Source organism: Pseudorca crassidens, chromosome 8, assembly GCF_039906515.1.
Source record: "Pseudorca crassidens isolate mPseCra1 chromosome 8, mPseCra1.hap1, whole genome shotgun sequence".
Classification (NCBI taxonomy): domain Eukaryota; kingdom Metazoa; phylum Chordata; class Mammalia; order Artiodactyla; family Delphinidae; genus Pseudorca; species Pseudorca crassidens.
The window spans coordinates 43,804,710-43,829,975 of record NC_090303.1 but is presented as its reverse complement, the minus strand read 5'-3'; positions in this window follow the sequence as shown (position 1 = coordinate 43,829,975).

The following is a 25,266-nucleotide window of genomic DNA, read 5'->3' as shown; positions in this document are numbered from 1 at the left end:
TGCCAAAATAAATCTGCAGTGTTCAATACGGATGAGCACACGTTTATACATTTTATTCTAACAGCCTAGTCGAGTCATATCTTAGAGTGTGTCTAGTAAATAATTATTTATGGAGTGAATAAACTCTTCCTGGAAAAAATACATGCCAATGCTGCCAAGCTAATCATCTGAAAACAGTTACAAAAATTAAATAACTTTGACTGTCCTTTTAGTCTAGCCTTTCAAGACAGACTATAATTTTACTTCCTTTTCTCCCTTTTTATCAAGCCTATACCCTTGAAGCTAAATTAACATATTTTCTTCGCTGATTCAACTAAGACTATCAAAAGATCCAAGTGAGGATAACAGGCCGTGCACCTGAGGGTTACTTTACCTTTAATGTTAAAATGTCACCTGCTAATAACGACAGAGACAAAAAGTGCAATAAGGCATTCATTATTTTATGAGTTTCTTACCTAACAAGATTACTATATAAACTTTGTTGCTTACAAGCTATTTTAATGCATTCCCAATATAAATCAATAAACCAGAAATTCAATGAAAATTACCACAGATCTCTTTTATGTTATAGATTTTTTTGATTCTTTATATGTAACATTACATTGAAATTGTCATTATTCTTTGATATCAAGGTAAAAACCACTTCAACCAATATCTCGTTTCACATAAAGGCTCACTTTCCAGTTATTAAGATTCCCTTGCATATATGCAAAGACATCTAGTATTCTAATTTGATATGTTTGGCCCATTGTAACAAGGTATACGATACAGTAGCATGAATATGTATAATTTTGAAGTTTAATGTATCCTTAGGGGCACTCCCTTTTTTCAGATAAGGAGCCTAGAGCTGAAAGAAGTTCCATGACTTACCCAAGGTCAGAGAGTTCTGTAAACACAGGTCAGAGCTAGAACGAAGTTTCTCCAACTCTTGGTCCCCATGTTCTTCTTCCGTTACAATACGCACAGCAACCTTAAGATCAGCAACCTTAAGAAAGAAAGATTGATATCAAAATATAAAAAAGTCTTGATTTGAAAAATTATTAAAGGCATGCTATTTACCTATTTAGCATTAGATTAAAATGTGAGCAAAGAAATCAAACAAAATTGTATTAGTAATTACTTTTACTTTTTAGTGAATGGGGTTTAAGTTTGGAAAGACTTAAGAGAGACACGTGTCGGTGCCAGAAATTAAAGCTATAGTGAAAGAACTACTGTTAAATTGTTGCTTTAAAAATGTAGAGAAAGGCTTCCGGCAAGATGGCGGAAGAGTAATAAGCAGAGATCACCTTCCTCCCGAAAGATACACCAGAAATACATTTACACGTGGAACAACTCCTACAGAACACCTACTGAACACTGGCAGAAGACCTCAGACCTCCCAAAAGGCAAGAAACCCCTCACGTACCTGGGTAGGGCAAAAGAAAAAAGAAAAAACAGAGACAAAAGCATAGGGACGGGACCCGCACCAATGGGAAGAAGCTGTGATGGAGGAAAGCTTTCCACATACTAGGAAGCCCCTTCACGGGTAGAGACTGTGGGTGGGGGAGGGGGAAAGCTTTGGAGCCGCTGAGGAGAGCACAGCAACAGGGGTGCGGGGGGCAAAGCGGAGAGATTCCCGCACAGAAGATCGGTGCCGACCGGCACTCACCAGCCCGAGAGGCTTGTCTGCTCTCCGGCCGGGGCGGGCGGGGCTGGGCGCTGAGGATCCGTCTGAGCGCAGGGAGAGGACTGGGGTTCGCGGCGTGAACGCAGCCTGCAGGGGGTTAGTGCGCCACGGCTGGCCGGGAGGGAGTCCGGGGAAAAGTCTGGACCTGCCGAAGAGGCAAGAGACTTTTTCTTCCCTCTTTATTTCCTGGTGCACCAGGAGAGGGAATTAAGAACACTGCTTAAAGGAGCTCCAGAGACGGGCGCAAGCCGCGGTTAAAAGCGCGGACCCCAGAGACGGGCATGAGACGCTAAGGCTGCTGCTGCCGCCACCAAGTAGCCTGTGTGCGAGCACAGGTCACTCTCCACACCCCTCTTCCTCGGAGCCTGTGCAGCCCGCCACTGCCAGGGTCCCGGGATCCAGGGACAACTCCCCCGGGAGAACGCACAGCACGCCTCAGGCTGGTGCAACGTCACGCCGCCCTCTGCCACCACAGGCTCACCCCACACTCCGTGCCCCTCCCTCCCCCCGGCCTGAGTGAGCCAGAGCCCCCGAATCAGCGGCTCCTTTAACCCCGTCCTGTCTGAGCGAACAACAGACGCTCTCCGGCGACCTACACGCAGAGGCGGGGCCAAATCCAAAGCTGAGCCCCTGGGAGCTGTGAGAACAAAGAAGAGAAAGGGAAATCTCTCCCAGCAGCCTCAGAAGCAGCGGATTAAAGCTCCACAATCAACTTGATATACCCTGCATCTGTGAAATACATGAATAGACAACGAATCATCCCAAATTAAGGAGGTGGGCTTTGAGAGCAAGATGTATGATTTTTTCCCCTTTTCCTCTTTTTGTGAGTGTGTATGTGTATGCTTCTGTGTGAGATATTGTCTGTATAGCTTTGCTTCCACCATTTGTCCACGGGTTCTATCCGTCCATTTTTTTTCTTAATAATTACTTTTTATTTTAATAACTTTATTTTACTTTATCTTCGTTCTTTCTTTCCTTCCTTCCCTCCTTTAGACAACGAATCATCCCAAATTGAGGAGGTGGACTTTGAGAGCAAGATTTATGATTTTTTTCCCCTTTTCCTCTTTTTGTGAGTGTGTATGTATATGCTTCTGTGTGAGATTTTGTCTGTATACCTTTGCTTCCACCATTTGTCCTAGGGTTCCATCCGTCCGTTGTTTTTTTCTTCCTTTTTAATAATTATTTTTTTATTTTAATAACTTTATTAAATTTTATCTTACTTTATTTTACTTTCTCTTTTTTTTCTTCCTTCCCTCCTTCCTTCCTTCCTTCCTCCCTCCCTCCCTCCTTTCTTGCTTTCTAATTTTTCTCCCTTTTATTCTGAGCCGTGTGGATGAAAGGCTCTTGGTGCTGCAGCCAGGAGTCAGTGCTGTGCCTCTGAGGTGGGAGAGCCAACTTCAGGACACTGCTCCACAAGAGACCTCCCAGCTCCACATAATATCAAAAGGCAAAAATCTCCCAGGGATCTCCATCTCAACACCAGCACCCAGCTTCACTCAATGACCAGCAAGCTACAGTGCTGGACATCCTATGCCAAACAACTAGCAAGGCAGGAACACAACCCCACCCATTAGCAGAGAGGCTGCCTAAAATCATAAAAACTCCACAGGCACCCCAAAACACACCACCAAACGTGGACCTGCCCACCAGAAAGACAAGATCCAGCCTCATCCCCCAGAACACAGGCACTACTGCCCTCCACCAGGAAGCCTACACAACCCACTAAACCAACCTTAGCCACTGGGGACAGACACCAGAAAAAATGGGAACTACGAACCTGGAGCCTGCAAAAAGGAGACCCCAAACACAGTACGATAAGCAAAATGAGAGGACAGAAAAACACACAGCAGATGAAGGAGCAAGGTAAAAACCCACCACACCTAACAAATGAACAGGAAATAGGCAGTCTACCTGAAAAAGAATTCAGAATAATGACAGTAAAGATGATCCAAAATCTTGGAAATAGAATAGACAAAATGCAAGAAACATTTAACAAGGAACTAGAAGAACTAAAGATGAAACAAACAAAGATGAACAACACAATAAATGAAATGAAAAATACTCTAGATGGGATCAATAGCAGAATAACTGAGGCAGAAGAACGGATAAGTGACCTGGAAGATAAAATAGTGGAAATAACTACTGCAGAGCAGAATAAAGAAAAAAGAATGAAAAGAACTGAGGACAGTCTCAGAGACCTCTGGAACAACATTAAATGAACCAACATTCGAATTATAGGGGTTCCAGAAGAAGAAGAGAAAAAGAAAGGGACTGAGAAAATATTTGAAGAGATTATAGTTGAAAACTTCCCTAATATGGGAAAGGAAATAGTTAATCAAGTCCAGGAAGCACAGAGAGTCCCATACAGGATAAATCCAAGGAGAAATACGCCAAGACACATATTAATCAAACTGTCAAAAATTAAAAACAAAGAAAGCATATTAAAAGCAGCAAGGGAAAAACAACAAATAACATACATGGGAATCCCCACAAGGTTAACAGCTGAACTTTCAGCAGAAACTCTGTAAGCCAGAAGGGACTGGCAGCACATATTTAAAGTGATGAAGGAGAAAAACCTGAAACCAAGATTACCCATCAAGGACTCATTCAGATTTGATGGAGAAATTAAAACCTTTACAGACAAGCAAGAGCTGAGAGAGTTCAGCACCACCAAACCAGCTCTACAACAACTGCTAAAGGAACTTTTCTAGGCAAGAAACACAAGAGAAGGAAAAGACCTACAATAATGAACCCAAAACAATTAAGAAAATGGGAATAGGAACATACATATCGATAATTACCTTAAATGTAAATGGACTAAATGCTCCCACCAAAAGACACAGATTGGCTGAATGGATACAAAAACAAGACCCATATATTTGCTGTCTACAAGAGACCTATTTCATACCTAGAGACACATACAGACTGAAAGTAAGGGGATGGAAAAAGATATTTCATGCAAATGGAAACCAAAAGAAAGCTGGAGTAGCAATTCTCATATCAGACAAAATTGACTTTAAAATAAAGACCATTAGAAGAGACAAAGAAGGACACTACCTAATGATCAAGGGATCGATCCAAGAAGAAGATATAACAACTGTAAATATTTATGCACCCAACATAGGAGCACCTCAATACATAAGGCAAATACTAACAGCCATAAAAGCAGAAATTGACAGTAACACATTCATAGTAGGGGACTTTAACACCCCACTTTCACCAATGGACAGATCATCCAAAATGAAAATAAATAAGGAAACACAAGGTTTAAATGATACATTAAAAAAAATGGACTTCATTGATATTTATAGGACATTCCATCCAAAAACAACAGAATACACATTTTTCTCTAGTGCTCATGGAACATTCTCCAGGATAGATCATATCTTGGGGCACAAATCAAGCCTTGGTAAATTTAAGAAAATTGAAATCGTATCAAGTATCTTTTCCGACCACAATGCTATGAGACTAGATATCAATTACAGGAACAGATCTGTAAAAAGTACAAACACATGGAGGCTAAACAATACACTACTTAATAACCAAGAGATCACTGAAGAAATCAAAGACAAAATGAAAAACACCTAGAAACAATGACAATGAAAACATGACAACCCAAAATCTATGGGATGCAGCAAAGGAGTTCTAAGAGGGAAGTTTATAGCAATACAGCCCTACCTTAAGAAACAGGAAACATCTCAAATAAACAACCTAACCTTGCACCTAAAGCAATTAGAGAAAGAAGAACAAAAAAACCCCAAAGTTGGCAGAAGGAGAGAAATCATAAAAATCAGATCAGAAATAAATGAAAAAGAAATGAAGGAAACAATAGCAAAGATCAATAAAACTAAAAGCTGGTTCTTTGAGAAGATAAACAAAGTTGATAAACCATTAGCCAGACTCATCAAGAAAAAAAGGGAGAAGACTTAAATCGATAGAATTAGAAATGAAAAAGGAGAAGTAACAACTGACACTGCAGAAATACAAAGGATCATGAGAGATTACTACAAGCAACTCTATGCCAATAAAATGGACAACCTGGAAGAAATGGACAAATTCTTACAAATGCACAATCTTCTGAAACTGAACCAGGAAGGAAGAGAAAATTTGAACAGACCAATCACAAGCACTGAAATTGAAACTGTGATTAAAAATCTTCCAACAAACAAAAGCCCAGGACCAGATGGCTTCACAGGTGAATTCTATCAAACATTTAGAGAAGAGCTAACACCTATCCTTCTCAAACTCTTCCAAAATATACCAGAGGGAGAAACACTCCCAAACTCACTCTATGAGGCCACCATCACCCTGATACCAAAACCAGACAAGGATGTCACAAAGAAAGAAAACTACAGGCCAATATCACTGATGAACAGAGATGCAAAAATCCTCAACAAAATACTAGCAAACAGAATCCAACAGCACATTAAACGGATCATACACCATGACCAAGTGCTGTTTATCCCAGGAATGCAAGGATTCTTCAATATATGCTATTCAATCAACGTGATACACCATATTAACAAACTGAAGGAGAAAAACCGTATGGTCATCTCAATAGATGCAGAGAAAGCTTTCGACAAAATTCAACACCCATTTATGATAAAAACCCTGCAGAAAGTAGGCATAGAGGGAACTTTCCTCAACATAATAAAGGCCATAGATGACAAACCCACAGGAAACATCATCCTCAATGGTGAAAAACTGAAACCATTTCCACTAAGATCAGGAACAAGACAAGGTTGCCCACTCTCACCACTATTATTCAACATAGTTTTGGAAGTTCTAGCCACAGCAATCAGAGAAGAAAAGGAAATAAAAGGAATCCAAATTGGAAAAGAAGAAGTAAAGCTGTCACTGCTTGCAGATGACATGATACTCTACACAGAGAATCCTAAAGATGCTACCAGAAAACTACTAGAGCTACTCAATGAATTTGGTAAAGTTGCAGGATACAAAATTAATGCACAGAAACCTCTGGCATTCCTATACACTAATGATGAAAAATCTGAAAGTGAAATCAAGAAAACACTCCCATTTACCATTGCAACAAAAAGAATAAAATATCTAGGAATAAACCTACCTAAGTAGACAAAAGACCTGTATGCAGAAAATTATAAGACACTGATGAAAGAAATTAAAGATGATACAAACAGATGGAGAGATATACCATGTTCTTGGATTGGAAGAATCAACATTGTGAAAATGACTCTACTACAGATCCATTGCAATCCCTATCAAACTACCAATGGCATTTTTCACAGAAGTAGAACAAAAAATTTCACAATTTGTATGGAAACACAAAAGACCCCGAATAGCCAAAGCAATCTTGAGAATGAAAAATGGAGCTGGAGCAATCAGGCTCCCTGACTTCAGACTATACTACAAAGCTACAGTAATCAAGACAGTATGGTACTGGCACAAAAACAGAAAGATAGATCAATGGAACAGGATAGAAAGCCCGAAGATAAACCCACACACATATGGTCACCTTATCTTTGATAAAGGAGGCAGCAATGTACAGTGGAGAAAGGACAGCCTCTTCAATATGTGGTGCTGGGAAAACTGGACAGGTACATGTAAAAGTATGAGATTAGAACACTCCCTAACACCATACACAAAAATAAGCTCAAAATGGATTAAAGACCTAAATGTAAGGCCAGAAAGTATCAAACTCTTACAGGAAAACATAGGCCGGACATTCTATGACATAAATCACAGCAAGATCCTTTTTGACCCACCTCCTAGAAAAATGGAAATAAAAACAAAAATAAACAAATGGGACCTAATGAAACTTCAAAGTTTTTGCACAGCAAAGGAAACCATAAACAAGGCCAAAAGAGAACCCTCAGAATGGGAGAAAATATTTGCAAATGAAGCAACTGACAAAGGATTATTCTCCAAAATTTATAAGCAGCTCATGCAGCTTAATAACAAAAAAACAAAGAACCCAATCCAAAAATGGGCAGAAGACCTAAATAGACATTTCCCCAAAGAAGATCTACAGACTGCCAACAAACACATGAAAGAATGCTCAACATCACTAATCATTAGAGAAATGCAAATCAAAACTACAATGAGATATCATCTCACACCAGTCAGAATGGCCATCATCAAAAAATCTAGAAACAATAAATGCTGGAGAGGGTGTTGAGAAAAGGGAATGGTCTTGCACTGTTGGTGGGAATGCAAATTGATACAGCCACTGTGGAGAACAGAATGGAAGTTCCTTAAAAAACTACAAATAGAACTAGCATATGACCCAGCAATCCCACTATTGGGCATATACCCTGAGAAAACCATAATTCAAAAGGAGTCATGTACCAAAATGTTCATTGCAGCTCTATTTACAATAGCCCGGAGATGGAAACAACCTAAGTGTCCATCATTGGATGAATGGATAAAGAAGATGTGGCACATAAATACAATGGAATATTACTCAGCCATAAAAAGAAATGAAATTGAGCTATTTGTAATGCGGTGGATAGACCTAGAGTCTGTCATACAGAGTGAGATAAGTCAGAAAGAGAGAGACAAATACCATATGCTAACACATATATATGGAATTTAAGAAAAAAATGTCATGAAGAATCTAGGGGTAAGACAGGAATAAAAACAGAGACCTACTAGAGAATGGACTTGAGGATATGGGGAGGGGGAAGGGTATGCTGTGAGAAAGCAAGAGAGAGGCATGGACATATATACACTACCAAACGTAAGGTAGATAGCTAGTGGGAAGCAGCCGCATAGCACAAAGAGATCAGCTTTGTGACCGCCTGGAGGGGTGGGATAGGGAGGGAGACACAAGAGGGAAGAGATATGAGAACATATGTATATATATAACTGATTCATTTTGTTGTAATGCAGCAACTAACACACCATTGTAAAGCAATTATACTCCAATAAAGATGTTATTTTTTTTAAATGTAGAGAAAAAAAAACTATTACAAGTCATTTCATTAAAAACAAAACAAATATATCATGTTTAACTCATCGCCAGTTAAAATGATTAGTATCTCAAAATTACTGATATCTTACTATTGATTTTTTCTCTATATTGGAGCTATATGTGATAAATATGGTGTGGTAAATAGTATGTGAGAATACAGAACTTCTCTTTTTAAAGTGTTGTCTGCAATAAATAAGTTAAAATACTCTGTGCATGAAGGTAATACTGATTTCTTAATTTGCTTATATTAAATTTAGCCCAAGAGGGTAATCTAAGAAATTCAACTACTCAAAGTTTGCTTCCTCATTTGAATAATTCATCTTTATATCTAACTGCAGTATCTGGCAGCTTCCCACTCTTCTGTCCTCATGTTAATCATTGTGCATAGGTATTTACCTTAGAAACTTTTCATCTCATTAGGCTGCAAAAAATAATGTCTACATTTACAAAGGAAAGTTTTGCTAGCAGCATACAGTTGGTGCTTTTTTTAAAAAGCAGAGTTTTCAATATAAGACAACTTAAGGTTACACAAAAGTCACTATAAAAGTCAATATAAATGTTAAAACATTACCATATCTATTAAGTAATCCTAAAAATAATCATTTTATTCAATAAACAATAACCCTGGTATGTCAAATTATTTTTAAAAAGTTCAACTTCCATACTGTAATAAAGATTCCAGTTTGAAAAATATTGGTTCAAAACTAAACCCCTGTTTTTCTGCCCTGTTTCTTCTAATCTACTTTGTCTCCAGTATTCCCCACTTCCCTAAATGCAACCACGAAACATCCATGTGTTCATAGCTAGGAACCACCTGGGTTCCCTTCACTTTCCCACAGTCCACCAGCAAATGTTATGTTATCCAAAACAGACATAAACCCTCATCTATGCTCCCATTATTTTAAAAATAGCTTCACAATATACTTCCGGCTTTTGTTCTTGATCCTCTGCAGTCTGCTTTCCACATAGCAGCAGGAGTGATTCTTTGAAATGTTTCTTGAATCCTGTATGCATCTAAAAACCCTCAAAGGTTTTTCTTTTTTTTAATTGCATTTGGAAAAAAAAAAATTTACAAAGAATTGTCATGGCCCTGTCATTACAGATATCTGCAATCTTGTTGACCTCTTCCTTACTCCTGTTAAGCCCATTTCCTCTTAGGCTTCCTAACATTTGCACATGTGGTTTTCTCTGTCAGGAATGCCCTTCCTTCTTTTCTCTTCATGGCATGTTCTGCTCATTGGTCGTAACTCAGCTGAAACTTCTTCTCAGAAAGACTTTCCCTTTCATCTCTATCTAAAATGGGTTCTGTGTATCCCACCCTCCCCAAGCCCATATGTTGCACTTCCAGATCCAGTTGTTTAAGTCACCAACCTGTCACCATCTATATTTCTTTGATTTGGTTGCTAACTGCTTGTGGTTTAGCCTTTCTCCCCACCCTAAATATAACCTACTGGAGTGAAGAAACCATATCTCCAGTAGTTCACTAAAGTAACTCCAATGTTTAGCAAATTTAAATTAACGACTAATTGGTAAAGATGTGGGTAAAATGTTAAAACTCTCATAGTTCTTGATAATTTTCATGCTTATAAAAATAAAAACAAAGAGATCTTAAGCATTTTCAAGTTAAAGAAAGACAGTGTTCATATGGGTAAAGAAACCTCAGACCAAGCAGAACACATCTAAGTATGTGTTTTGATGACTGCACATTCCCTGATGACTACTGGGGGTATTTTTATTGGAGTCTTCCCAAGGCATTTGAAGTTAACAGAGAATTCAAGTGAAGTTTTGTTTTGTTTTGTTTTGTTTTTTTACGTACTACATATCTTTGTCTATTTAACTACAGAAGAAATTCTTCATAGACCTGTGTTCTGGAGAATAGCAATTTCAAGATCAAATAATATCCAGTCATAACTGGCAGGTTATTCATAAATTGTGATGGATTTTTGCTGATAATGATGAGCACCCCTTGAAACTTGCACTCATTGGTGATACAGCTGGCAAGGGTTAGAGAACTATCTCAGGCTCTGGAGCAGAGGTTTTCCTCAGTGTGAAGCTAATTAAGCCACACATGGACCCTAACCCCTGAACCTGCCCTCATTAGCATCATACTATACCCAATGAAGCCAACTAGCTCGACAGACTGAAGGCCAAAATACTCCTACTGACATTCCACCTCTCATTTTCAGTCAGAGAGGAATCAGCTTTTAATATTTACCAGAAAGCCTGGTGATAAATTCCACAACTTAATTTAAAAGATATTTCAAATGGGATGTCAAGGTAACAGTTCAAAAACCTTTACACTTTGTAGGTAAGGTCTGTTTATTGTTCTCTGAATTATATCATTTTCCCAAATAACCCGTGCTTCAGATTTGGAAAACTTAGGATGCAAGCACAGAAGGCTTCACTTAGCATATTTAATATTTTCCTAGAAAGTGAATAATCACAAACTTTTGTGTATATATGTACATATGTATGTATGTTGTTTGTATGTATGCATATAAAACAGCAATTACAGAACATTGTTAATGTATATTTTCCCCAAACTCTGAATGCCATCATATTCACCAAGGCAACAAGTTGAAAGAGTATCATATTGATCTCTTTCAGTAAATGGACATTCTACTTTGACTTTGGAGTGTTCTGAAACCTGCATTGTTCACTCCACTTGCACTCTTTCTGTTAGGTATTTTGTGTTCTAGTGAAAAATTTTAATCTTTGATGATTGGCCAAAGTAGTATAAGTGATAGTACTGAACCTATCACAAAGAAAAACAATGGAAGGATGTATCAGGCTGATGTTAACTTTTTCAATAGATCAAGGAACTAATACAAGAAATAAGAGAGAGATCACAGATATAAAGAACAAACTAGTGGTTACCAGTGGGGAGAGGGAAGGGGAAGGAACAAAATAGGGGTAGAGGACTAGGAAGTACAAACTATTAGGTATAAAATAAGCTACAAAGATATATTGTACAACACAGAGAATATAGCAAATCTTTTATAATAACTATAAATGGAATATAACCTTTAAAAATTGTGAATCACTATATCGTATACCTATAACTTATATAATATTGTATATCAACTATACTTCAATTAAAAATATATATATAAAAAAGAAGACCACAAATAACAAATGCTGGTGAGGATGTGGAAGAAAGGAACCCTAACATCATTGGTTGGAATGTAAAATTGGTGCAGCCCCTATGGAAAACAGTATGAAGCTTCCTCTAAAAACTAAAAACAGAACTACCATATGATGCATCAATTTCACTCCTTAGTATATATCCAAAGAAAATGAAAACACTAACTTAAAAAGATACATGCACCCCAATGTTCATAGTAGCATTATTCACAATAACTAAGATATGGAAGCAACCTAAGTGTCCATTAACAGATGAATCAATAAAGAAGATGTGGTGTGTATATATATATATATATATATATATATATATATATATATAAAATGGAATATTACTCAGCCATATAGAAGAGTGAAATTCTGCCATTTGCAACGAGGGTGGACCTAGAGAGTGTTATGCTTAGTGAAATAAGTCAGACAGAGAAAGACAAATACTTGTTATCACTTATATATGGAATCTAAAATTAAAACGAATGTATATGACAAATTTGAAACAAACTTACAGATACAGAGAACACACCAGTGACTACCAGTGGGGAGAGGGAAGGGGGGAAGAGCAAGATAAGGATATGGGATTAAGAGATACAAACTACTATGTATAAAATAGAAAAGCAGCAAAGATATATTGTATAGCCTAGGAAAATATAGCCATTATTTTGTAATAACTTTAAATGGTGTATAATCTATATAAATACTAAATCCTATGTTGTAAATCTGAAACTAATATAATATTATAAATCAACTACACTTCAATAAAAAATAATAAACAATAAATAAGCTACAAGTGGTACTTTCCAGAAGCTCTGCATACATTGCATTTATTTAGTAGAGAAAATGGTAATTTTCAGCTTTGCCCTTACAAGGTGTTTGTTTTTTTTTTTAAGGTGACATTATAAATATCTGGGACAGCATAAACATTATAGAAGAAGGGCCCTCTGCTATCTGATTGAGCAGGTAGTGATCCTAATTAACTTATAGTTTTATAAATGAACAAACTGCTTTCGACAAGGAGTTTATTCTATCCTAATTTTTTGAATGGTAAATCATAGAAAGATTCAAGTTAATTCAGATTAAGCGTGTTAACAGGATATAGCTTTTATATTTTGCAGTTCAACTGCACCTTTTAATACTTTAAATGGATTATAGGTATGGCCCTTATGAAGATATTTGCTGTAATTCTATTAAAAGACTTTTGCTTATGGTTGTTGCTATACTGGTGTATGAAACTTATACAATTAAACTCCAGTGTGGTACTCAAAAAAATATATATTATATATCTATATAACATATAATATATATATTTATTGATACGAAACTGAACTTCCTCTTCCTCCTAAAATTGGAAACAAGTCAAGATTATCCAGTCTAATCATTTCTATCCAGCATTGTACTGGAAGCACAAGCCAGTGTAATAATGCAAAAAATAAATAAATAAATTTATCCAGAGTCAAAGGAAAAATGAAAACGTTATTCAGAGATGACATAATTTTATACACAGAATACTAAGAAATCTTAAAAATCTGCTAGAACTAATAAGTAAATTTAACAAGGTTGAATTATAAAAGGTCAACAAATAAAAATAAGCTGTATTTCTATATATCATAAAGACAATTTAAAATGAAACTTAAAATCAATAGAATCAAAAACATAAAAAAAACTAGGGATACATTTAGTAAAAATGTGTAAAACTACTGCCCTAACAATGATAAAACATTGCTGAGAGAAACGATGAAGACCTTAATTAAATGAAGAGATATATCCCTTGTTTATGAAACAGAAGACTCAATATTATTAACATAACCATTATCCTCAAACTAATAAGTAGACTCAATGCTGTCCAATAAAATTCCCAGTAGACTTGTTTTTAGATATTGACTAGTTGAATTTTAAATTTATATGGCAATGAAGAAGCCCCACAGTAGCAAAAATAATCTTGAAATATAACAAAGTTGGAAGATTTACAATACTTGACTTAAAGACTTAACAATTGACCACATCAATCAAGACAGTATAATGCTGACATAGGACAAAGATTTTAGTAGAAAAGAAGTAACCACATGCCTACATGGTCTTTTCAACATACACCGAAGTAGCTTAATGGGGAAAGAAAAATCTTTTCAATAAATATCAACAGAACTATATAAACTGGAGAAAGATAAACCTGGGCCTATAACTCATACCCTGTACAAAAATTAGTTCAATATGGACTATAGTCCTCAATATAAAGCTAAAACTATAGAACTCCTTTAAAAGTACTTTAGAATATTTTCATGACCTGGAGGTAAGCAAGGACTTCTTAGAAGCAAGAAAGCAATAACAATAAAGGAAAATATTGATAAATCAGACTTTCAGAAATGCAACAGTTCCTCTTCAAAAGACACCATTAAAAACGAAATTGGTAAGCAACAGTCTAGGAAGAAAATTTGTAACACATACATCTGACAAAGGATTTGTATCCAGAATATATAAAGAAATTTTATAACTCAATAATAAAAAGGCAAACAACTTAATTTAAAATGAGTAAAAGATATAAGCAGACACTTCACAAAAGAGTATGTACAAATGGCCAATGAACTCATTAAAAAAATGTTCAACATCATTAGAGATCAAGGAAATGTTTTAAAAAAACAAACCTCTAATAAAGTACCACTACACACCCACCAGAATGGATAAAATTATAGACCAAAAGCACCATCACATTTTAGAGAAAATGTAGAACTTTCATGCATTGTTGATAGGGGTGTAAAATGATACAAACACTTTAGAAAATGATTTGGAAATTACTTATAAAGTTAAACATACATTTATCCTATGATCCAGCAATTCAGTTCTTGATTATTTCCCAAGGTAAATGAAAATATATGTCCATGAAACAACTTGTACAAGAATGTTCGTGTAGGGTTATTTATAATAGTAAAAAGAAGCAATCCAAATATCTATCAACAATGAATAATATATTCATATCATAGAACACTACTAAGCTATAAAGAGGAATAAACTACTGATATAAGAAACAACATGAATGAATCTCAAAAAAATTATACTTAGTGAAAGAAGTTAAATCTTTCAACTTAAAATCCATCAGAAGCTTCCAGTCACCTATGGGATAAAGTGAAAACTGCTTTTCATAACAGGCAAAGGCCTCCATTATCAGGCTCCAGCTTTATCTATCTCCACTTCTCTTAGCACTCCTGAGGTTTCAGCAATACTATATATATTTCAGGAGTTTGTAAACCCTTCTGTAAAGATAGTAAATATTTTAGACATTTCAGGCTGTATGATCTCTATCACAAATACTCAACTCTGCCACCAAAGTGCACGAGGTGCCATTGACAATAAGTAAAAGATAATGTGTGTTTCAATAAAACTTTATTTACTATTTACAAAAACAGGCAACTGTCTGCATTTGGCCAACAACCCATAGTTTGTGACTCTTGCTATAGTACTAACTGATCCCTTGACATAACACCAAGCTATACTCTACTCAAAAGAGTGCCTGCTATATGATTCCATGTTAGAATAGACAAAACTAATCCACAGTAAATAACACCAAGACAATCGTTGCTTTTGGGGGTTGTTCAAGGGACAGTCTGGGAAAGGGCACAGAGGAATCTTCTTGGATGGTGGAAACTTTATGTCTGATAGGCATGTGGGTACATGGGTGTTAATATTTTTCAAAGCTCAGTAAAAAAAAAAAAAATCAAAACTGAAAACTATCACATATAAAAATTGATGCAGATACTAATATCTAGTGTTTATAATTAGTGTTCTATGTATTATGTAACTACAGTCTGTCATAAAGATTTTAATTAAATTCCCTTTAAAAGAACTCAAGAATTCTCCTCAGATTTATATAGTAATAAAAATGTTATACAGCAATGAAAACTTATTTCGAACAAATTTCAATACTAAGAATATTACGTTACACAATATAATTTTGTCCCTGTTGTGTAAGCCAAGCAGATTTCCGCGACTGTAAATCATTATACAGAATTTCCAGGGAGATGCGACTTTTCACTACTAGAAATGAGGAATTAAATGGAAAAGCTGAATGAAACTAAACAGAGTAAGATTGCCATCAGATTTAAATATATCTTTTAAATGCTCTACATATATGTATATATGTATATGAATATATATGTATGTGTGTATGGGTGTGTGTGTGTGTGTATATAGAAATATAGTGTGTTCCTTAATGGCTTGAGCTTTGAGGCTTGCGTTTCAGTGGGGCTCCACCACTTACAAGCTGCATGACTGTGGGTAAGTCAATTAATCTTTTGGTTTCTGAGTGCCTCTTCTATAAAATGTAATAATAATAATATCTAACGAAGAGAGTTTTGTGAGGAATCTGTGAGACAATACAACGAAAAATTGTTCTAAAGTATTTAGAGCAATACTTTAGACATATTGTGGGCTCAATAAAAGTTAGCTGTATTGTTATTATTTTATCAAATATGTCCATAAAGATACAGATATTGATACAGGAGTGAATATGAATATAGATATAAAAAAGCACTAAACATTTTAACAATGGTTTTCCCTGGGCAGTGGGATTATGCACAATTGTATAAACACTTTATGCTTTCTACATTTCTTCAATAAAGATTTTTCTAATCAAAAAGAATTTAAATCTGGAAAAAAAAAATTTAAAAATGTTATCTCCCAAAATCCCAGGCAAACATTCCAGTGCCCTCCAAGGTAGTCCAGCTGTCCTTGAGATATGCAGACACCATCCTAAGTGAATTCTGTGCTATAACTGTGAAAATATCTCCTCAATAATTAAAGCATTAGCCAGTTGGCCTTTTCCATAAAATCATAACAGAAATGGCTGATCACCACATTATGTAGGAAATTCTGTATCCCATGGCTGGTGATTAATAGAATGGCATATTCCATCGACATTGTCATACTAAGCAACAGTGTTCTCTCCATGCAGCCATAGAAGTGGGTACGCTGTTCTGAGCCAATCTAAGGTGATTACCATGGAACAGCACTCATTTTACTAACAGCAAGGCATATTATCCTTCATGCATGGTGTAGCATCCAAGTTTAATAAGATTCTGAAAGTGAAACTGAGGACATTTGGGAAAAGGACCCTAAATCCTGCGGAAAGTATTTTGTCACCTCTTGTTTATCACTTGTGTGTCAAACAGCCATCTCGATTACACTAACGACTCAATTTAATAGAAGGGCAAGTGGATAGACCATAATAGAAAGAAGGCAATGTTGGTATTACAGACTTGAAAGTTTGATTAAAGGAGTAGAAAAGTCATCTCTCTTGTGCTATAGACATCCCATTGGCTGGGGGTCAGGGAATAAAATAGAAGACCATTTTATATTAGGAGTATAGATAAGTAAGAAAGTAGCCTTTTAAATTACAATTTTGGGTGAGGCTAACTGAGTATCAAAGACCAGGACTGGCTTTATGTTGAGTATTCTGGGGATTGTGATAGCCGTGCCACACTCCAACCCAGCCCACCCTACTATCAGTGTTCTTTCTAAAAGCCAAATCCTTACATTTAAAAAACCCGTCAGGGCTTCCCTGGTGGCACAGTGGTTGAGAGTCCGCCTGCCAATGCAGGGGATACGGGTTCGTGCCCCGGTCCAGGAAGATCCCACGTGCCGCGTAGCGGCTGGGCCCGTGAGCCATGGCCGCTGAGCCTGCGCATCCGGAGCCTGCGCGTCCGGAGCCTGTGCTCCGCAACGGGAGAGGCCACAACAGTGAGAGGCCCGCGTACCGGAAAAAAAAAAAGAAAAAAAAGAGAAAAAAAACCCGCCAGAAGCTCCACCATCACCTACAGAATAATGGGAAACTGCTTTACTTAGTAGGCAACGCCTTCCATAATCAGGCTCCAGCTTCGTCTACTTCTACTCCTGTTGGTACTCCTGAGGCCTCGGCAATGGTACTTGCTGATCTCTTAACACAACACCTTGCTTTTGCATACAGCAATGCCTCTGTATATGTCGTTTTTGCCTACATAAAATGTCCCTTTCTCTGAATTATTCCTACTCATCCTTTAAAATTAAGGTTTTTTTTTAATTTTCCAAATTCCAAATAGAGTTGCTTATACCTCTTCTGGGCTGCCCATACCTCGTACATGGGTACCACATTAACACAGGGATTATTGACACATGCATTTGTTTTCCTAGAGGACTATGTGTTTCAGGACAGCAGGGCAGAGATTGTGTCTTCTTTAATTGAAGTATAGTTTATTTACAATATTGTGTTAGTTTTAGGTGTATATCATGGTGATTCAGTAGTTTTGCAGATTATACTCCATTATAAGTTACTACAAGATAATGGGTATAATTCCCTGTGCTATATATTATATCCTTGTTACTTACCTATTTTATATATCTTAGTTTGTATCTGTTAATCCCATATGCCATATTTGACATATTTTCCTCTGTGAGCAGTCTAATATATCTCAATAGAGATACACATGGTACTCATGTACCAACCAATCAGAAAAGCCCAGAGCCTAGTTAAGCTTTCTAGCTCTCTTTGGTTAATATCAAGTCCCTAGAATAGAATAGCATTTACTAAAGTGTACGACATGCAACCTCAATTCCACAGGGTGTTAATATTTATTATATGAAAAGAGGATTCTGTGATCAAATCAGTAAACAGTAAAATGTTGTCTCTCACCAGGACTCCTCAGAGCCTTTAATACATTACAGATTAAAAAAATTTCATATCTTAATATATGTGGATATATTATACAAGAATTATTGCATATATGATCATGACCCATTTTTTCCGGGGCACCTCTCAATGTACTAGTGGTCTATGAAATACACTTTGAGAAATTCTTCTCTCTCACCCAAAAGAAGGATGTAAGGAATGTGAGATATTTCAAGAGTATAATGGCAGGCCATTCTCAGTATGACAAGACAGACAAGGGAATCACCACAATTGGTACTGCACCATCTCACCAAAGTAAAATGTACCCCCCAAATAAGAAAGTTCCATATATGTGAATAGTCAGATGTTATTTTTCTTGATCACATTTAAATTGTTTGTCCAAATGAAAAAAAAAAATGGAAGCAATTGCAGATAAAGCAAATATCTATATTAGTTAAAACAGAAATAGAAGACTTGGAGTCAGCATTAGGGAGGTGGAGCATGCACTGTCTCATCTAAAATTTTGTCTTAGAATTTCCTGTGGAGTAACTTACATACAAAAAAGGTTACACTAAATGTCTTGAATTAGAATATAAACAATAACAAAGGTACATCCATGGGTTTTTCATGTGGAATGCTAAATAAATCATATTATACAAATGACGTGTAGACTCTCACCTGCGTGTGAGCATAGATATGGAAATATGACTTTGGGGATCAATAATCATGATCAGGGAAGGCAAATCATGGAGTGGCACTTATTAAGATAGACTTGAGATCACAGATAAGGTGCTGGGAGCCCAAGACATGGGTAGGCAATGGTTAATACACAAAATTTCAGGCCAATAACTGGTCCAACTCTGCCTATGGATAGAGAATATTCATCTAGTCAATAGAGGCTCAGCAGCAAGACTTTAGTCTGATATAACAGAAACTGGTTAAAATTAAAATAAGCTTCACATCCTAGAAAACTAGAGATTATGTACTGTTGTATAATCAGAGACTCTTTGGCACAATTGATTAGCGTGTCTGGCTGTTAAATAAAAAGTTAACAGAGTCCTGAATTTAATTCTACTTTCTGCCTCTTCCTAGCTCTGAGATCTTCGGAAACGTAACTTGTGGGAAACTCACAAGACTATCGAGACAATTAAATGAAATAATGCACATAAATTAACTAGAACCATCTCTATCACTCAAAAGATGTTTAGTAAATATTAGCTATTATCATCATTGACATATTTCCAGGATAGTAGTTAGGGATCAGGATGAAGCAGAAAGCTACTTAGATTAAATAACTGGGAACTTATGTTGTAGGAACCTCTTCATCAGAATGGAGGCCAAGAGAAAAACCAGGATACGGTTTAGATATTCAGCAAACAACACTGGACAATGTCCTAGTTCTAATTCACAGCCAAGCATCTCAGGTTTAATGTCAGGCCTCAGTGCTCCTTGTGGCACCGCCATTACCCTGGTCAACCTAGCTAAAGGTGCCAATAATGCTTCACATTCTCTGTCTCTCTATCTCCTTCTCTCTCTCTGTCTCTCTCCTGAAGGTATATTCAGTATATTTAGAGCTTGCATTCATCAATTCGTTTCTTCAGTGAGAGGCATGAGTACAGTGCACAGCATGGAGCTGAACATGACCTGCATCTGAGCCTGCGCTTCACCTTAGCAGCTAGGTCACCTTCAACAGGCCTAGTAATATGCCCATTTTAACTTCTAGGCTTCCTAAGATGAGAGAAATACCTGCCTCAGGCAGGACTTGAGCAGGAACTAGGGCAGAACAGAGGCCATAATTGGGAGATGTCTGAGGATGAAGAAAGTAGAGGCTGGAGGTAGACAAAAAGGAACTAGACTTGCTGTTCACTTCCTGTTTCACTAAATCTAGCCCTGACCTTTTTCAACAACATTCAGTGTTTGAGGCCCCCTACCAACTTTCCTCAGTTCTCTTTTCCTAATCACACTTCTTACTGATCTTCTGGTAGGTATGGTTCTTCATTGGGCAGAGAGTACACAAGGGTCACCTAAAAAGTCTTTGTAAGTTAATGCTGCCCCTATCGCTACTGAAAGAATCGGAGGTATGTGTTCTTGATTCTGTGGATGGCAGGCCAATGTCAACAGAGAAGGTAACCCAAGCAATTCTGAAACACAGACACAAAGATATGATCATCTTTGAAAACACTGCTCTCACCTTGATCTTTTGGTCAGACAAGGAAACATAATTACCCAATGCCAGATTTGGGTATATACACATTCACCTGTGCTCATCCACCTGAATGTCATCACTAATCCATGTCTCATATTCTTTTCCTATAAACTTCAGCTCAAAATTGGACAATTAAAAATGGAAACTGTAACTTTTAATTATACAAGGTGGACAAAATCTGATATGCAGTTATCTCCCTTAATATACACTATGTAAACGGAAGCAGAATATTTGCCCTTCTCATACTATCTGAAATGCAAACTGTTAGAGCCACTGAATCACCTACAAAGCTTATAATAATTTTTAAAATCAGCTTCTGAATTGTTCTTTCTTTGGTTAGAGTCATTATTTTGACTGGCATACCCCGTAAAAGCTTTGCAAGTAACGCAAAGAAGTTGCTAAGTGGAAAATATTTCAAGAGCTTTGAAAATATAAGCTTGACAGATTCCTAGACTTGAAGCCCTCAGTTTACAAGAAAATTCATTGCCCACACATGCTGTAGCATTAGAATGCAGTACGTGGCATTAAATCGAAAAAGAGACAGGCAAATACCTACAGCTCTATGCTGAAGTAAATTTAAAAAAACGAAAACAAAAAACTATCACCCAGAGAAGGAAAAAAAATTAAGTATCAGGGAAAGAAATGACTATAGAAAGCACCATGGGAATGTTTTAAACTATTATTTTCTGGGCTCTGAATTTGAGCTAGTAAGAGACCATCAGCTTCTTCAAATGGCTTCAACAGATGGCAAATAAAAATTACCAATGAATACACTGGGACCTTGTTTTACAGTTCTGTACATTTGAAACACATTACAAAGAAGTAAAACTGAATACCCTCCATAAATATGATTGTAACCGTTATAGAGGTGACAAGCACGAAGTCGGGCAGAGGGGGAAGACATTATAATTTTTGTGTTTCGCAGTGTGTCAGTTTGTGCAACCAGGAAGCTACCATTTCCAGAGGAAATTACAACAGGCGTAGCAGTCAGCAATTCAACACACTCACCTGGCTTTCCCTGGCAATGAGGAAAAGGTTCATTCTAAGTCTTAGAAAAATGTGCAAGGATCGTCATTAGGAGCAACAGTTGAACAAAAGGAAAACAACTGTAGTCTATTTAGGAAAAAAAATAGTAATTTTTCAAGGGGATATCTTTATTAGTACTGGTTCTTTGTGCCTGAATTTAACAGTTCTCAAGTGTTTGTCTTGGCCCAGAAAATATAATTCTCACAGAGACACAACTATAACCTCAAACTACTCATTATGGCCTTGGTTGTGAAAGACATAATAAGAACAAATAATTAAAGACTGTTCTCAGTAACATGTTCTCACCAATTTAGTGCCCAGAAAGACTGAGAAAGAGAGGAAGAGGAGAGAGAACAGCAGAACATTCTCAACACTCAAAAGAGCAAATCACCATAACTTGGCTTTGGGCAGTCTATACATATTATTTTTCAGATTCTTTTCCATTATAGGTTATTACAAGATATTGAATACAGTTCCCTGTGCTATATAGCAGGTCCTTGTTGTTTATGTATTTTATATATAGTAGTGTGTATCTGTTAATACCAAATTCCCTATTTATCCCTTCCTACCCTTTTCCCTTTGGTAACCATAAGTTTGTTTTCTACGTCTATCAGTCTACTTCTGTTTTGTAAATAAGTTCATTTGTATACTAATTTTTTTAAAATTTTAAATGATACAAATGTGCAGTTTTTTAAATTAGAAACATACAGTGGCTAAACCATATATTTCATTGTTACATAACAAATAGCAACAGAACAAGAATGGTATTGGTGAGTATAATTAAGGGAATACAACATGTTTTTAACAAGCTGAAGCCAGAATACATTGTTTCAAGTGTTCCCATAGACTTTTCCAAGGTTCAACATTTTAAAAAAATCTAAATAATAAAGGACAAATAAAATTGTATAATAAAAGAAGGCGTTTTGTGAGTTCTGAGTTAGGTGATTACCTTTCCTCTCATGTTTCCTAGATAGTGCAGCTGCTATATTATTTTGCTGTACACATCCTTGCATGAGCTCTTTTGCTGGTGTACGTATATGCTACAACGAAAAGACTCAGCGACTAGTGTTTATCCAATAATAGCAGAGCCCTATTCACAACCCCAGCAAACATATAATGAATAGAAACAAGCCCAAATTGTGCCAACTAGATCGTTGCTGACCCTGCAGGACAATCTACTGTATTTCAAGGCAACTATTAGTAACATAGGCAAACAAATGTGAAATGGCTTAAATTTTAATTTGGAGTATGCAGCTGGTTCTGTTGTTTAACTTCCATCTGTTAACCCTTCCTCCTTCTTACCAAAACCTGAATCTTTTTTAGGTATTCACACCTCCCACAAACAGCCCAAATGACTTATGGGACACAGTATTTCTAACTGCCGGTATTTGTTTCTCAAATGTTCACTCAGCCATTATGACATCCAGTGGGAGATACTGCAAAAAAGAGAGAATTGAATATCTGTGCACATCCTATTCTAGTCATCTGGACATTGTCCAAACTTAAGCAGCAAATGAGGCTTTTTATCAAATCCTAATAGTGCAATTTGTTTTATATCCAATTGATTGTGAGGTTAAAACAAAATTGGAGAATAAGAATGATATCTTGTAATAAGCGTAATACTAAAAATAAGTTCTTTCTTAAACAGGTCAACAAAAAGTATAGCAAAGAGAAGCAAGATGAAAATGCTTAATAAAATCAGTCCAAACCTTGCTTGACTTCAAGGACACAGTTCATGTATTACTTTGTGTTATTTGCACTAACAAGATAAACCTATTATTGTCAATAAAATTAACAATCAAGACAGTTTTGTTTTCTGACAAGCAAGCTGCAGCTTAAAATACTAAAAATGGAATGATGTGGATATGTCCTCATCTCCTATTCAACATACTTGAGGAAGATTACTTCTTATGCTTTACATTAAGATCAACTACAACACCTAAGCAACTGCCATTAGCAGGCATGTTTACAACATTTTTCATGTGGCTCCTTCATGTCCTTCTCAGTGGTCAGTTCGTAAGGGCATATGACTTGGTGCCACTCTCGTGTCCTTCATTAAGTCACCTTTTCTCACAGTAAAGTGCTTAGGGCGTCTCTTAGACTACCTAGCCAATGCTATCCTAGGAAACTCTTTCTGTTATCACTCTATTGAAACAAAATAAAACAAAAATGTATTCAGCAAACCTATACCTATGACAGAGCTAGACCCTTTGGCATGTGTCATTTCATTTTAATCTTCACTACTCTGCGAGATAGTGATTAATAGCCCTGTTTTATGAATTATGAAGCTGAGGAGTCATGACTTGCTGAAGGTTAGAGAGCTGCTCCATCAGCTTGGCTGTACTGATCCCACATCTTTGAGGCTGGAACTTTTTTTTTTTCCACAGCTGCCTTCCTGTTGAACTTCTCAGAGTTGTCCAGTGTTCACAATACACTTTCACACTCTGTGTCACTGTAGTGATTGTTCAGTGAAGATACTGGAATGTTTTCCCAAGAGTCAAAAACAAATTAAAGACCTAATTCACAAATGACAACATCTATGGATGAAAAATAAAATAGCTAGGCTACAAGTGTAAGAGACTATTTCTTTCAAAAGTCTGCAGTCTGCATACACAGATAAGTGATTAGTGTTCCACGATTTGTATGCAGCTGATAGCTTGTCTGAACCCTTCAGGTTATGACCATGACACTAGGATACTTTTGATTTTCTTCTTAATTGAAAATCACATGGTAACGATGGCCAAGTTCTGTGTAACGCAATCTCATCATCTTTCAGGGGCAATCAATGACTTCAAAGCTGTCTGGCACTAATAGAAGTGCATTCAAATAGCTTTCAGAAGAACACAATCACTGTCTTCTCTTTTCTAATTTTTCAGCACAATAGTTTAGAGCAGTGTGGGGGGAGAGAAGTGTGTGACTAGAAGAGAAGGTGTGACTTTTTATCTTGGTTTTATTTCTTTCTAACTGGGTTACCTTGGGCAAGTCACTTAACCTCTCTGGGCCTCAATTATATCATATGTAAAAACTGGAGACAGTAATACTTGACCTGCCAACCTCACAGGGCAATTAGGAGAGAATCATTTGACAAAAGGTGGATGCAAAATGTTATGTAAATATAAGGGGCAGGCAAGGAAACCTAGAGATTTTCAATCAAGTAGATGAGTTTTACTTTTCTATCCAATTTTTAAAATTTAACATTCTATAATGTAGGAAAATGAGAATTTTTGCAAGAATTGTCTTAAAAATTTATTAAGCTTTCCAGCAAGGTTTTTATTTTTCTCAAATAAAGTGTTGTGAGTTTCTGGTTTATTTAGATTGTTTTGTTTTTGATTTTACAAGCTATACATGCTCTTGAAGAAATTTTTGGAATAATATATAAAATAGTGTGAAAAATTACCCATGACAAATTCCACAGATAACATTTTAATTTATTCATTTCCATGCCATTTCTTTGCACACATTTATAAATAAATGTATATTGTTAATATAAAATTAGACTCATTTTTTGAAGTTTATTTTTTCACTTATCAAGAATTTTATGCAGATTTTCTGTGGAAACATGAAATCTTTACATAAAAACCCACTATTTCATGAGTAATGTAACATTTAATTTTTGAACAAACAGGTTTCTTTCAAATTTATACCACCATCAA